General features: G+C 35.0%; 1 protein-coding gene across 12 annotated transcripts in view; it reads left to right on the plus strand.

Annotated features, from left to right (window-relative positions):
• CTNND2 (catenin delta 2) overlaps positions 1-13,028 on the plus strand; it is a 1,175,163-nt gene that overhangs the window by 569,696 nt on the left and 592,439 nt on the right. The window lies entirely within an intron of this gene.

Here is a 13,028-nt window from a genome sequence, read left to right on the forward strand (position 1 = left end):
AAAAATGCACCTTTGGGATGAAAATTCATTTTCTTTCTTGTTCTTTCTTCACTTTCAATTGACTTTATTTTCAAGCTCTCTTGAATGTTCTCATTTTCACAGAAATAGGTAATAAATATGACATTGGAGCAGTCACTATTCACTGAATGTAGAAGTGCTTTATCTACCTTATTAGTTACTATCATTTGGCCAATTTGGTGATTTTAAGTGGCAGGACTTTTCATGTTTCAATTTTAGTATAATTTTATTTAATTTAAACTTCAAGGTTCTTCATACTTCTGATAAAAAAATGCTACACTGAATGATAGCACTTTGACTCTGTCTAAAAGTTGATAGCCTTGAAGAATTTGCTATAGTTCGAAGAATTCTAACCCAAGTAGTCGATGGCTAGATGATAAGATCCATGAGAGCAGAGATTATAACTAAATCTTCCTGTGTAAACCATACTCTACCATGGCATACTATCTCTTAGCTGATCTTTTTAAAAATTTTATTCTGTTGAAGTCAAAGTGTATCTTTTGTAAGGGCTCCTTTGAGCATGTTTTAATCTGTCAATAATTATAGATCTTACAGTAAGAAAAACTAGCCCAAATCAAATTTATTCTCTTTTTAATATAATATTTAGCTTAGGTACCTTAACTCAGAGAAGGAAGAAAAATATGTAGATTGTGAATGCAAGAGTGACTGATGGATATAAATGGGCATACATATAATAGGAATCCTCTCCAAGGTAATGGGGATTTTATCATCTTTTTTGTTTAACTGCATCTGGCCTGTTTAAGATTAATGATTTCATCAGAGGCACTAGATATCCTTGTCCACCTTAGCATAAAACAAAATAAATTTAAATATCTTTGGGCTACATGATTATTGGGCCATGTTAGAAAAATCAGCTTCTTGAGGACAGTTAGTTATATTTATGGTATCATTTCTCTGAGATAAAAGAGATGACTCAGTGAGTGAAGATAAAGAATAGTGTATTTTTCTTCATTTATTTTTCCTGTATGTGATTTGTATAATATTCAATAAACTCTGTTGTTGGATCACTTAACTCGGCAGGTTTGTCTGTTTTCTTGATGACCTAAAACTAGATGGCACATGATTACTGGGTTTCTTGGAAGAAGCGAGAATTCCACTTCTAGTTTTTTTTCCTGACTTAGTTCACTGTCAGCCCTAGTCTTGTTTCTCAACCTCACTCTAGTTTTACTTTTCACTTATTCCTTTTTTACAGTCCTCCCTGAGTCTGTTTCAGGTTGCCTTTTCTACCTACTGGAAGAAATCAATTCTTAAAGGTAGTGAAGAAGGAAGGAGCCCCTGTTTAGAAGTTGCTCCACCCACTTTCCTTATCAGTGTGAAGTAAATTATTTGGGTACCAAAACATATATTACTATTAAGAGATTTCTCCCCCAAAACTTTAAATGACTCTCCATTGTCTAGGGAAACAATTGTGAACTCTGTGATTTGAAAATCTAAAACCTCTAGAACCTGAAAACACCTTTTTCTCAGACTCACCTTGCCCCATTCCCTCCTAATCTTACATTATTTCCAAGCTCACCTTTCTCCTCTAAGGGATAATGATCTCCATACCGAAAAGGATGGAGAAAAAAATTCTTTAAGATTATATGAAATCTAGTAGGAGAAACAGTAAAGTATCTTAAGTGAATTGTCATGAATTAAAGTCTTACAAATTACACATTTATAGAAAAAAATTTCTTTATATTTCTTAAATCTTGAAACAGGCAACAAAGTAATCCATTGCCATCATCCATCATTGAATAAAAACCATGTGAGTATATCTTATTCTATGGGTACCAAAGTTTACAGGTCTCAGCTATATATAAGGCATCCACAAAAATATGAACTGACATGCAAACCACCTATATGGAAGAGCACGGTTTCTTTTGCAAACCATCAACCACACTGAGAACATGTGAGCTCCTTGAGAACAAGGACTGTCTTTGATTTTTCTTTATATCACTAGGATTAGACTGAATGTCTGATTTACCCAAACTACACCTCTTCCAAGTTTCAGACTACTAAACCACTGTGAGTCATCACATTATCTGGTAGTTGGACTGGAGAAATGGCTGGCACAAAGTCTCTTTCATATGACTTCCTACTGTCCCAATCACAGAGGAATAATCTACAAGCCATTCTCTCTATTTTTCCTCTATGTTTTGTCACACAGAGCAGTTAATGTCTTCTTACATAATTTCTATAATATACATTTTAATACTATAAATTCTGTAGAATTTTAGCATCAAAATTTAGAAATGGAAGAGACATCATCTAATGCAAGACCTTAACTTACAGATGAGAGAACCAAGGCCCAGAGAGGTTCAAGGAGTTGCCTGAGGTCACACAGGTAAGGTAGAAAAGTAGCATTCTAGAATCTGTTACTCTCAGGTTCTGGGATATAGTCTCTTTTGTTGTTGTTATTATTTGTGTCCAACTCTATAGCCATATTTGTTTTCTTGGCAAAGATATTAGAGTGGTATACACTTTCCTTCTCAAACTCATTTTACAGATGAGGAAACTGAGGCAAACAGAGTTAAGTGACTTGCCATAGAGCTAGTAAATGTCTGAGTCCAGATTTGAACTCAGGTTGTATTTGAGGGGAGGTTAAGTTGTAATTGAGGGGTTCAGTCTTTCAGTATAGAGAGGGGGAAAGAGAGAACCCCACACTTCTCAAAGTGGTGTTCAGGGGAGATAGCTGATGTTTAAGGGTGGCTCAGAGAGAGGAGAGGGTGTTTGAAACTTTTCTCCCTTCTGCCTTCCCTCCTTAGCTAAGGCTGCTCTCCCAGATTTGTTCTTGACCCTCTTGTCCCTCCTCCACTACAAGACCAAAGGGTCTCCCCTTGATCTGTTCACTCACACTTGATTCACAGCTTGGGGTACAGATAACTATTTCAATGTCAACTCAATCAGGGGTTAACAAAGAATAACTAGCAGGGAAAGAATGGGAAAGGAAAGTGGGAAAGGGGGGGTCCTGTCTATCTAAAACCCTTTTCCCTCTCTCCTTGAGTTTGGGAGGATCTCAGGTCTTAGCAGCCTGAGCCCCCTGAGAGAAAGTCAGGTTGACTCACCCTGGGTTTGTCCCCTTGGCCACAATTCAGATTTAGGGCAATGGGAGCTGAAGTAAATTTGGACAGAGATTTAAAATGTCTTTCTCAGGTTTCCTCTTAAATAGTCTTTTCACTTGGGAAATGTTGGGGGGCAAGATTTCCAGTCACCAGCAGGAAAGGTGGGTAACCTGTGGGAGAAAGTCTTCTTCCACCTTCTCTCTTTGACTTCTCAAGACTGAGAAAACAACTCCTCTACCACCCAGAGTCTTCTCCTCCTCAAGATTACAATCCCTTGGGGTCCCTCCCCCATCGACGTGATCAGTTTCACCACTCTTCAGCCTGGCACCTTTTATTTAGTGCCAGCCTCTGTCACAGGTAGATGAGTCTTCTTTACTCAAGGCCAGGCACTCTATCCACTGTACCACCTAGCTGCCCTATAGTCTATAGGTCTGTTCTTATATGATGGCTTACAAGTCCCCCACAAGTGTGCTTCTCTTTAATGCATACTCAATAGAAACAATTCATAGCAAAGGCAGTTATTAAAATGGTATAGTAAACAATATTAAAAACATTTGCCTCATATATCCAAAATTCACTCTCCCACAAATATAGACAGTATCCAAAGAAAGGGAGGGCACAAACTAAGAGTATAATGGTAGCACATATGATAAGAGTTATTCATTCCTTTTTGGCTCCATAAGCTCAGAAGTTCTCTCTCTCCTCATGGAATCTTTGTAGCTTTTAACTTTTGGTTGCCCAATTGCCTCTTGAAAGTATGTGAGGCTCTCTTCTTTGTTGCCTGAAATCTGATGTCTTGCATCTGCCTCTAGCCTTGAGTGACTCTGCCTCTCTCTCTGGAGTATTTGTCTCTGTTCAACTCCTGAGTTCTTTCTAGGCTGTATCATACTGATGAACTCAAGAACTTCTGAATGAACTACCTCTTTTTGGGAAATTCACTCCAATACAATGTGCCATGATTGATTGATGGGCTAAAGAAAAGGAAAGCTCCTCTTCCTCTCCCCAAGAGGTGAAGATTCATGCTTCCCCAACTAGAATTTTCTCTTCAACTTATTCAGACTGCCAAACTATCAACTATCTCCAAGCTTTAAATAATTAAATCTCTATGAGGGCATGATCAGTTTTTGCTCATACATAGTTATTGCTCTTTCCCAACTCAGAAAATTGTTAATAATTCATAAAAGGGGAAAGAGGGCATTAAAATATTTTAACGCATTGACAAATCATTTGTGCTTACAACCTATGACTATATCAATTGAGCTGAAGGTAGTAGAATAAACACTTCCTTCCCCATAATAGTTTCATTGTTCATCAGGCTATCTACTCTGCCTTTCCTTCTCTCCTTGAGGAATATCATTAAAATTTTATTTAAAAAATACATTCTTATTGATTAAGTTGATTGATTGAACATTTAAGCCTCTACGAATTGTATTTTTATGCAATACAGGAGAGGAACAAAGGAAAATTAAACATGGAAATGGACTGCAAAAGTTGCAAAAATCCAAGAACATTTACCATATTGGCCAACAAAACAAAACAAAGCAAATGAAAGCAGCAAGGGAGCTCAAATGATCACATTACTATTATGTATTATATTTCAATATGTAGATTTATCTATAATACCCAGATTACAATATGATACTTTACAATTTAAAGGCTGTTTTTGAAAATGCAGTAGAAAGTGTATTGACATTACATTTCCCTCAATGTTTTAAAGAAAACAAGTTTATAAAACTGGCAGATGAAAGTCACAACCCTGACAAAGACACTAGCCAGGAAACGGGAATTCTTCAAAATGAGTTACCTTTGCTGTGCATGACAGAAAGGAACAGTCTCTAAATCTTTAAAAACTCTATGCTTTTTTCTCAGTCTATCCCAAGCTTACATAGCATTTCTTTATTTTAAAGGGAACACAAGGGAATTCTGAAATATTCACATGCCCTCAAGCAGACTGGCATTGAATGCTGTCTTAGACTCTATTCCTTTGTGAGGAATCTAATGGTGGCATCTCCATTTTTATCACTGTCAAAGAAAAAACAATATAAAACTCCAGATGGATTTTGGTCATTTTTCAGCCAATATATTTTGGATAGATTGAACTGGACTAAATTGCTAAGGTTATTTAATTGCCTTAATCGGTTTTAATATTTGCAGGGTCTGGGCTATTTTGGAAAGGGGAACAGATGTTCTATACTAACTGTCTGGGTTTCTCAGTATCAGCTAGTGAAATAATTACAGCTCAAAAATCCTAGTCAAAAATGATCTTCATTAGAATCAGTACAGCAAAAATAAAGAAGACAGGAGTGTTATTGCATTGTTAAATTTTATACAGACTCTTAACATTCCTCATTCTTAGATATTTTCCATTGAAAATTGCCCATGTGCATATTTAAATATTTGTTCTTTGATTCCAAACTGGGACATTTGATTGAGCTTGCACTATTTGTTGCATTTATTGTAAGATCTGAAAAGTTCACATGAACATGTTTCTTTTCTCTCTTTGTGATTTTGATAAGAAAATTAAAAAGAAAATTATATATTATAAATTAAGTATTTTAATTGCTTAATGTTGGCTTACCCATGTGAAACAGGTATATTTTTTGTGTTTATAAATGTTTTCAAGGAAAAAGCCTTTTTGAAAATTATTATAATGGGAAAAGAAGATTATGAGTTTTGATAGAATTACATTTCAATTAAGTAGAATTTTGTGCATTTTGACATAGTGTGAAATTGAAAAATTCCATTTGGCGTTCTTTTCCTTATACATTAATAACATTTAGTTCTTTGGGGTTTTTTCTGTAAAAATAATCTTTTATCTAAGATAGAAAATGAAAAGATCATTCCAAAGTCTTTCCCTATATCCAGCTCTAATTTCTCTTTTGTTGTTCGGCCCTTTGGAGCCAAGAGAAATAAGTCTACTCTTCCCACCCTAGCCCTCCAAAACTTTGAAGATAGATTTCAAGTCTCCTCCTTCAAGCATCTTCTTCACTGGGCTAAATATTTCCTGACAGATTTATCTTTTTGCTTTAAGGAGATTTGTCTATATAAGGGACCAAAACAGCAAGCCTAAGGAAATAGTATATATGAAAGGTAAATGCCACCAGCAAAAAGAGATGTGGGTTCCAAGGCATGTTTCAAATGATTGTGAATGCTAAAGAACCCAAGTTCTACAAAATTCAAGGTATTAAGATTAATGGGACACCAAATTGGTGAAAGGCTTCAAGTCAGACACTTAATAATAGATTTAGAAGATTAATGGACAGCTGACTGTTTGTCAACCTTTCTTTCCAAAGTTTTGAACTTTCACAACTGGTGCATATTTGCCTAACAAAATATGTCTACTTGGTCACTGGCTAGATTGGTTATACATTCACTTTATTACCTGACTAGTAAGCCTGTTTTGGGGTTTGAACAGGTTTAAATGATGTTCGTATACCTGATTTGATGCCCCCTGATCATTCTGGTTGCCTTCATCTAGATATTATTAAGTTTGTCAATGTTCTTTATATTGGGGCACATTTATGGTAACTCAAATTAGTACACCAGGTATGTTCTAACTATTTCAGGGTACAGTAACACTCTTGTATTTCTTGTTCTGGATTCTGCAAATTAAGATCTTGTTATCTTTCTTAGTTATATTGTACTATTGACTTACATCAAGCTTGCTGTCCATTAAAATTCAGTTCTTTTCACACAAATTATCATTTAAATTTATCATTCATCTTTACTGCAAACTACAATCCTCTATATCTCTACACTCTCAATTTTTCACTCCAGTTCTGGGTTTACCTTCCTTCTTTCACAATTTTGATCCTATCTATAATTAACCAATTTCACAAGGCACTGACCCCTACATTTAATCTGTTGACCATTTCCTCTTTGTCATTCATGACCTGCCAATCCTCAGGACTATGTTACTCCATCCAAGTCACTTCTCTCTTCTGACTCCCTCGCTATTGAATTTTGCTCTGTTGGTTTTATTTCCCTGTCAGATGAGAACATTCCTCATATTTCACTGAAAAAAACTGAGGCCATTCACAAAGCCAAGAAGCCATTCACCTCTTCTATCTTCTTAATCTCATGACATTCAGAGACCTTCCCCTTATTATTTTGTTCTTCATTCCTATCACATGAAGAGGTGGCCTTTCTCTTTGTCTAGGCAAATTCCACTGAATGAACAGGTGATTTCATTCCATCTTCTCCAGCAAATTGCATCACTGCTTCTATCATCTACACACTCTCACTAGACTTTCATCTCTCTGTCTACTGTCTACCATTGTCTTCCAGGTCACCTAAGCTTACAACACTGGTGTCATTCTTGAATCCCTAGTATCTCCTATTCTTCACATTCAATTAGTTGTCAAGTTCTGTTAGTTTTGCCTTCTTAGCAACTCTCACATATGATCTATTCTCTCCTCTGACATGTTATTACATTGGTATAGGCCTTCATCAACTCATTCCTGAAACATTGCAATAGACTTCTGGTTGGTCTCCCCACCTCAAGTTTCTTCTTGCTCCCATCCATCCTTCACTAAACTATATTCTTCCTAAAGCCCAGGTCTGACCGTGCCATCTTCCTATTCAACAGACATCGCTGGCTGCATTTCACATCTGGAATAAAATATAAAACCATGTTTTGATTTAAAGCCCTTCATCACCCCTCTCTTTTCTATATTTCCAGTTGTCTTATATTTTATTCCCCTCAATATAATCTATGTACAAGTGAAACTGACCTCCTCATTTCTCACCACTGTGTCTCATGACCTCTGTGGCTCACTAACACCTATTCCCTTGCAGGAGTATATGGTTTTTTTTTTTTTTTTTATACACAGGGTTAGGGAAGTAGTATAGAATAATGGGATCAAGACACTGGCCTGAAAGCCAGGAAAACCTGGATTTCAAGGACCACTTATGACACATATCAGCTTTGTGATTTGAGGCAAATCCCTTACACTTTCAGTGGTTTAGACAAGTCTGTCAAACTCAAATAGAAATAGGGGCTGAGAAACCAATCAAGTCATGTACTTACTCAGAAAACTATCCATTTTATTTATTTCTCTTTTTTAAAATTAATATATCAATATATCAAAATTAGAGAGAAACTACATGTGTTGTGGGTTTTATATGGCCTGTAGGTCATGTGTTCGATACTTCTCATCTAACAACTCCAACACTAAATTACCCAGAAGCTGTCTGTCTTAGTATAAGGACCTTCTTCTTTGGAGAGTCCTCTGTACCAGTGAAATCATTGGTTCAACCCCTGTCCCTATGACTATCTTTATGTGTAATTCTATTCCAACACTGCCTTCTTAAAGTATTCATGTTCATTACAATATTTCAGTCACAAACTGCATTCTGTCCCTATTTAGTATACCTACAAAGTTGCTTTTAGATGTCTAGTTTTCTTTAACCCTGTTCTGCATTCTGAATATATATGTTTGAAGCCATGAAGTACTGTCCCTATCTGGCATTTTGCCTTCTATGAATTGCTGTGATTTCCCACTATTCTTTATATATTATGTTTGCTTGTCTCTACTGTCTGGCTGATCGAATGTATATTGATAGTTTATTTGTCTCCTTTCCCTTCATGTTTAATTTAAATCTTCTTGATCAGATTCATATATAGGTATGTATTTATCCATCAGTCTTTGTTATATGTATTCCATCCCTGGTTAAAAGCCTGTCAGTCATCGGTATATTAATTCCTGATCTAAGTATAATACTGTTACATTATCCTTTAGTTATAACACAAAGTTGAGTATTCCTAATATGTTATATAACATGGAATTTAATTAGCATACTAGAAAGAAAAATGCCAAATGCATTCTTGAAAACAGAGCCTTGTTATCTCTGAAAGGCTACACATATTTATCTCTGCAATTAATGAAGGATTTTTTTAGTAAACGGTTAGTCATAAAGATGAAATTTTATTTTGAAGCTATTTCTAATTAACAAATATTAACGTAAAGTATCCAATTACATTTGATTCTAAATTGTCACTATTGTGAACCCCATCTACAAGGTATTCAAAAGTCAAATGGAAATGAAAAACAAAATCTATTGTTCATCCCCCTAGGTAACAAGCTAGTCATATTTATAGAAAATAGTTTCCATTCCAAAACTTAGTTATATCTTTTGTTCATACACAATTGCCACTTTTCATAGATGCTCTTCCAATTCACCAATAAAATTAGAAGTAGATGAATGAATAATTTCCTATTTTGGATAAAAGTAGGGGATAATATGCTTAACTAGAAATATATTCATTCACATAAGCATTTCTTTTTAAATTTATCATTGTTTTATTAGTATTACTCTTGTCAGGGTTTTATGCTCCTTTTTGTTACAGTGATACAATTTTTAATCATTGTTTTCTGACATTTTGTGATCCATTTTCTCTCTTTTTCTCCCTCTCTTCGCCACTCCCTGAGACAGTAGGTAATATGATGTAGGTTGTACAACTGCTATCATGTGAAAGAAGACACATATCTCATGAAGGAGATAAAGAAAAAAATGGTATGCATCAAACTTCATTTAGACTCCATTAGTTCCTTCTATGGTCGTGGATAGGGTTTTCACTCACGAGTTCCTGGGAATTGTCTTGGATTGTTGCATTGCCCATAAGTATATTATTGCTGTTTATGTGTATAACTTTCTCCTAATTCTGCTCACTTCACTTTGTGTCACTTTATATAAGTCTTTCCAGGTGTTTTAGGATCCTCCTGTTCATTATCTTTTATGGCACAATACTATTCCATTACAAATCTTATACCAGGAGCTGTTCAGTCACTCTCCTGCTGCTAGTCATTCCTTCAGTTTCAAATTCTTTGACGTTACAAAAAGAGCTGCTGATAATATCTTTGCACCAATAGGACTCCCCTTCTCTCCCTCCCCCCTTTTGATCTCTTTGGAATAAAGACCTTGTAATGGTTTTGCTGAGCCAAAAGTTATGTGCAGTTTTATGGCCCTTTGGGTTTGAAATACATATTTCAATGGATCTGTGATTTCGCTGACCTGAATATAGCCTCCTTTGGGCTACAAATGACAACATATACACTACTTCTCAACTTGTATGACTCTCCTTCAAGTCTTCCCACAAATTACCCAAAGGGTCCCAAACAGTATCATAAGGGTCTTCCTTTAGGCTCTCTTACTATAGTGTGCTTACCAGAAGAGCATATAGGCTACAAACTGATCATCTCTTTGTCATAAGAACATATATTGCTTTGATGATATCCTTAATAACTCAACTTTAAAATTATTTATTTGCAATATGTTACTCACATCCACTGTGAGCCTCTCCATTGACTTTTGGTTAATCCACATTTTATATTTTTGGATACTGTAGTGGTATCCATTCTACAACTCATAAATATGCAAATTTACTTTCTCACTTGTATAAGACATGCTGCAAGAATGATTGTTCTTTGATTTAAAGGCAACATGAATCAGAGGTATTCACAGATTGGGAGGAGGAGAAAGAAAGACTAAGATATCTTAGATCTCTAAATTGTTAAATTCAAACTACCTCATATTTATTACTAACAAAAGACATAGACTTGATCAGGAAGATAAACCAAAGAAAATGTAACTAACTACTAAGCTAACACATAATCTAAAGGAACATAACGCATAATATGATACTGTAATAATGTGATGTAACATGATATATAATATAATATGTTATGTGATAGGATATGATAAATTCATGTGTGTATACAGGTTTTATAATATAAAACTATTCTTTAATAAATATATTATAAAATTATTTTTAAATTGAAATATAATTTGGCTTAAAGAAAAGAAAGCATGTTATAGTGGTCTAATGAGTAAACAAATCACATGCTATTCTGGATTGGGTGAATTGTAGAGGCAAAGTGGCCCACCAGAAGGTAAGCTCCTTGTGGGTAGGAGCTACTTTGCTTTTGTCTCTAACCTTAGCACTTGGGACTATTCCTTACTTGAATGAAGTCTGAATTTACTCTAGAGAAGTCTCACTAAATTGAATTGAATGTGCTGGCTTCAAAGTCAGGAAGTGCAGATTCATGTTTGGCTCTTTTACATATTAATTTTGTGACAATGTAAATAAATCATTTAATGAAGTTAAGCATATTTCCTCTTTGTTAAAATGGATTTCTCTCTCCTTAAACTAAATATATTATATTATAGGATGGTTGTGAGGAAAATGCTTTGTAAACTTTCAAAATGTGAATGTGCACTGTATTCTTGAGGACTAAAATACATAGATTATCATCTGATCTTTTTGTTAGACATTTGTAAATAATTTTTTTCAAATTGTGTACGTAATTAAAATGAGGAATTGTCCTAATAGCATACCATATGCAAAAGATGGGATTATTATTGGAATGCATTTTATAAATTGGCCAGAAGCAAGATAATATAATTACAGTACACTTGAAATGAAATGTTAAAATGGGAGCATTTAAATTGGCAAAGCTATTATGTTGGACTTGTGTTATTAATCTTCAAGAGGTATAGCAAAGAGGTTTTTAATGAGTTTTAAATGTAAGACTAAGATTGATGAATATTCCACATTTGGTGCTTGCAACTGAGAAGCATGTAAAGTGTTGATGGGAGGAAATCCTATCTAGAGTTCAATTCTGAGAAGAAACAGTCTTTGGAGAGTTCATTTTGTTCTCCTTTTGCCTGCTTCCATTATGCAGATCTGGTTCATTCATTTCAAACAGAAATCAAAGAACACATAGATTGAAATTGTAGCAGCTCATTTCCTTGTTGACATTTGTAATTATTTAAGTTTACCAGAAAGTTAGCCACCTAGTAATAAATGTGTTTAGCCTTAGCAACTAACCTCATCCTTGTGACTAAAAAAAAATAACCATTATTATAGTCCACAGGGAACTTATTTCCCATTTACATTTTCTCATTAGTTTGATTGTACTTTTTGTCTCACAAAAGTTTATTTCTTTTTTCAATATTTCCTTCCCCAAGAAAGAAAAATGAGGTATGTTGTATGTTCTGTAATAATTCAATGAGGCAATAAGTCCAAAGCATAAATATCCTAGATAGTTAACATCTGCCACCTACCTGACCTATCAGGGCATGGAAGATGGCGGGTCATAGATACACAAGAATAATGGAGACTTGGAGTATAGTTAAACAAGGCAAATTTTCCAAATATTCCATGCCTAGAGGGGAATGAATTCTCTATAGGGGAGAGCAAGTGAATACTTTGGACTAGGTTCTGAAGCAGAATACCATATGTAGTTTAGGAGGTCCACAAAGATAAAGGGGAATGGGAAGTCACTGAGGATTGAGGAAGGTGAACAGTCTAAGTCCTGGGATGGTTGTCCAAGTTACTGAGGTCCATGTGTTAAAGCAGAAATCATTTGCTCTTCATCCTATTTTCTGTTCATGGCTTTTTTGAATGGGCAAGCACCTACAAGTCAATTTTTGCAGCCAGAGAAAAATGTCATTGATACAAGTAGATTTTTCTTATTGCAGAGACAAGGCTTTGAACTTCTAATCTCTTCTATTTCTCGGTTCATTTGAGTTAAAGCAAGACTGGGGGTTTTGGAACTAGACAAGGCTATGTTTAGAATCCAGTTACCCAGTGATAGCCTGTTCATTGTTATCAAAGTTCCCTTTTTACTTTTCTATCTGAGCTTACTAATCCTTCTCTGCTATATCTTATCTGATCCAGTGTGATTGCGGAGATCTGAGTTCAAACTCAATTGGGTCATTTGAGTTCATAATCAGGAGTAATGAAGATTACAACATGAATATTTTCTCAGAAACATGTTTTTTTTTAATGTTTGCATTGATGTCACAAAGCAATTTTTTTTTTAGGAATTGTCCAATTTAGGCTCAGAGTATACATCCATATATGCCAACAATTTTTTATAGCTTAGATAATAGGCTGAAGCAGATTTAGATTAATTTGTCTTCAGTCAAAGAGATAACTGC

This window comes from Monodelphis domestica, chromosome 3 (assembly GCF_027887165.1).
Source record: "Monodelphis domestica isolate mMonDom1 chromosome 3, mMonDom1.pri, whole genome shotgun sequence".
In the NCBI taxonomy this organism is placed as follows: Eukaryota; Metazoa; Chordata; class Mammalia; order Didelphimorphia; family Didelphidae; genus Monodelphis; species Monodelphis domestica.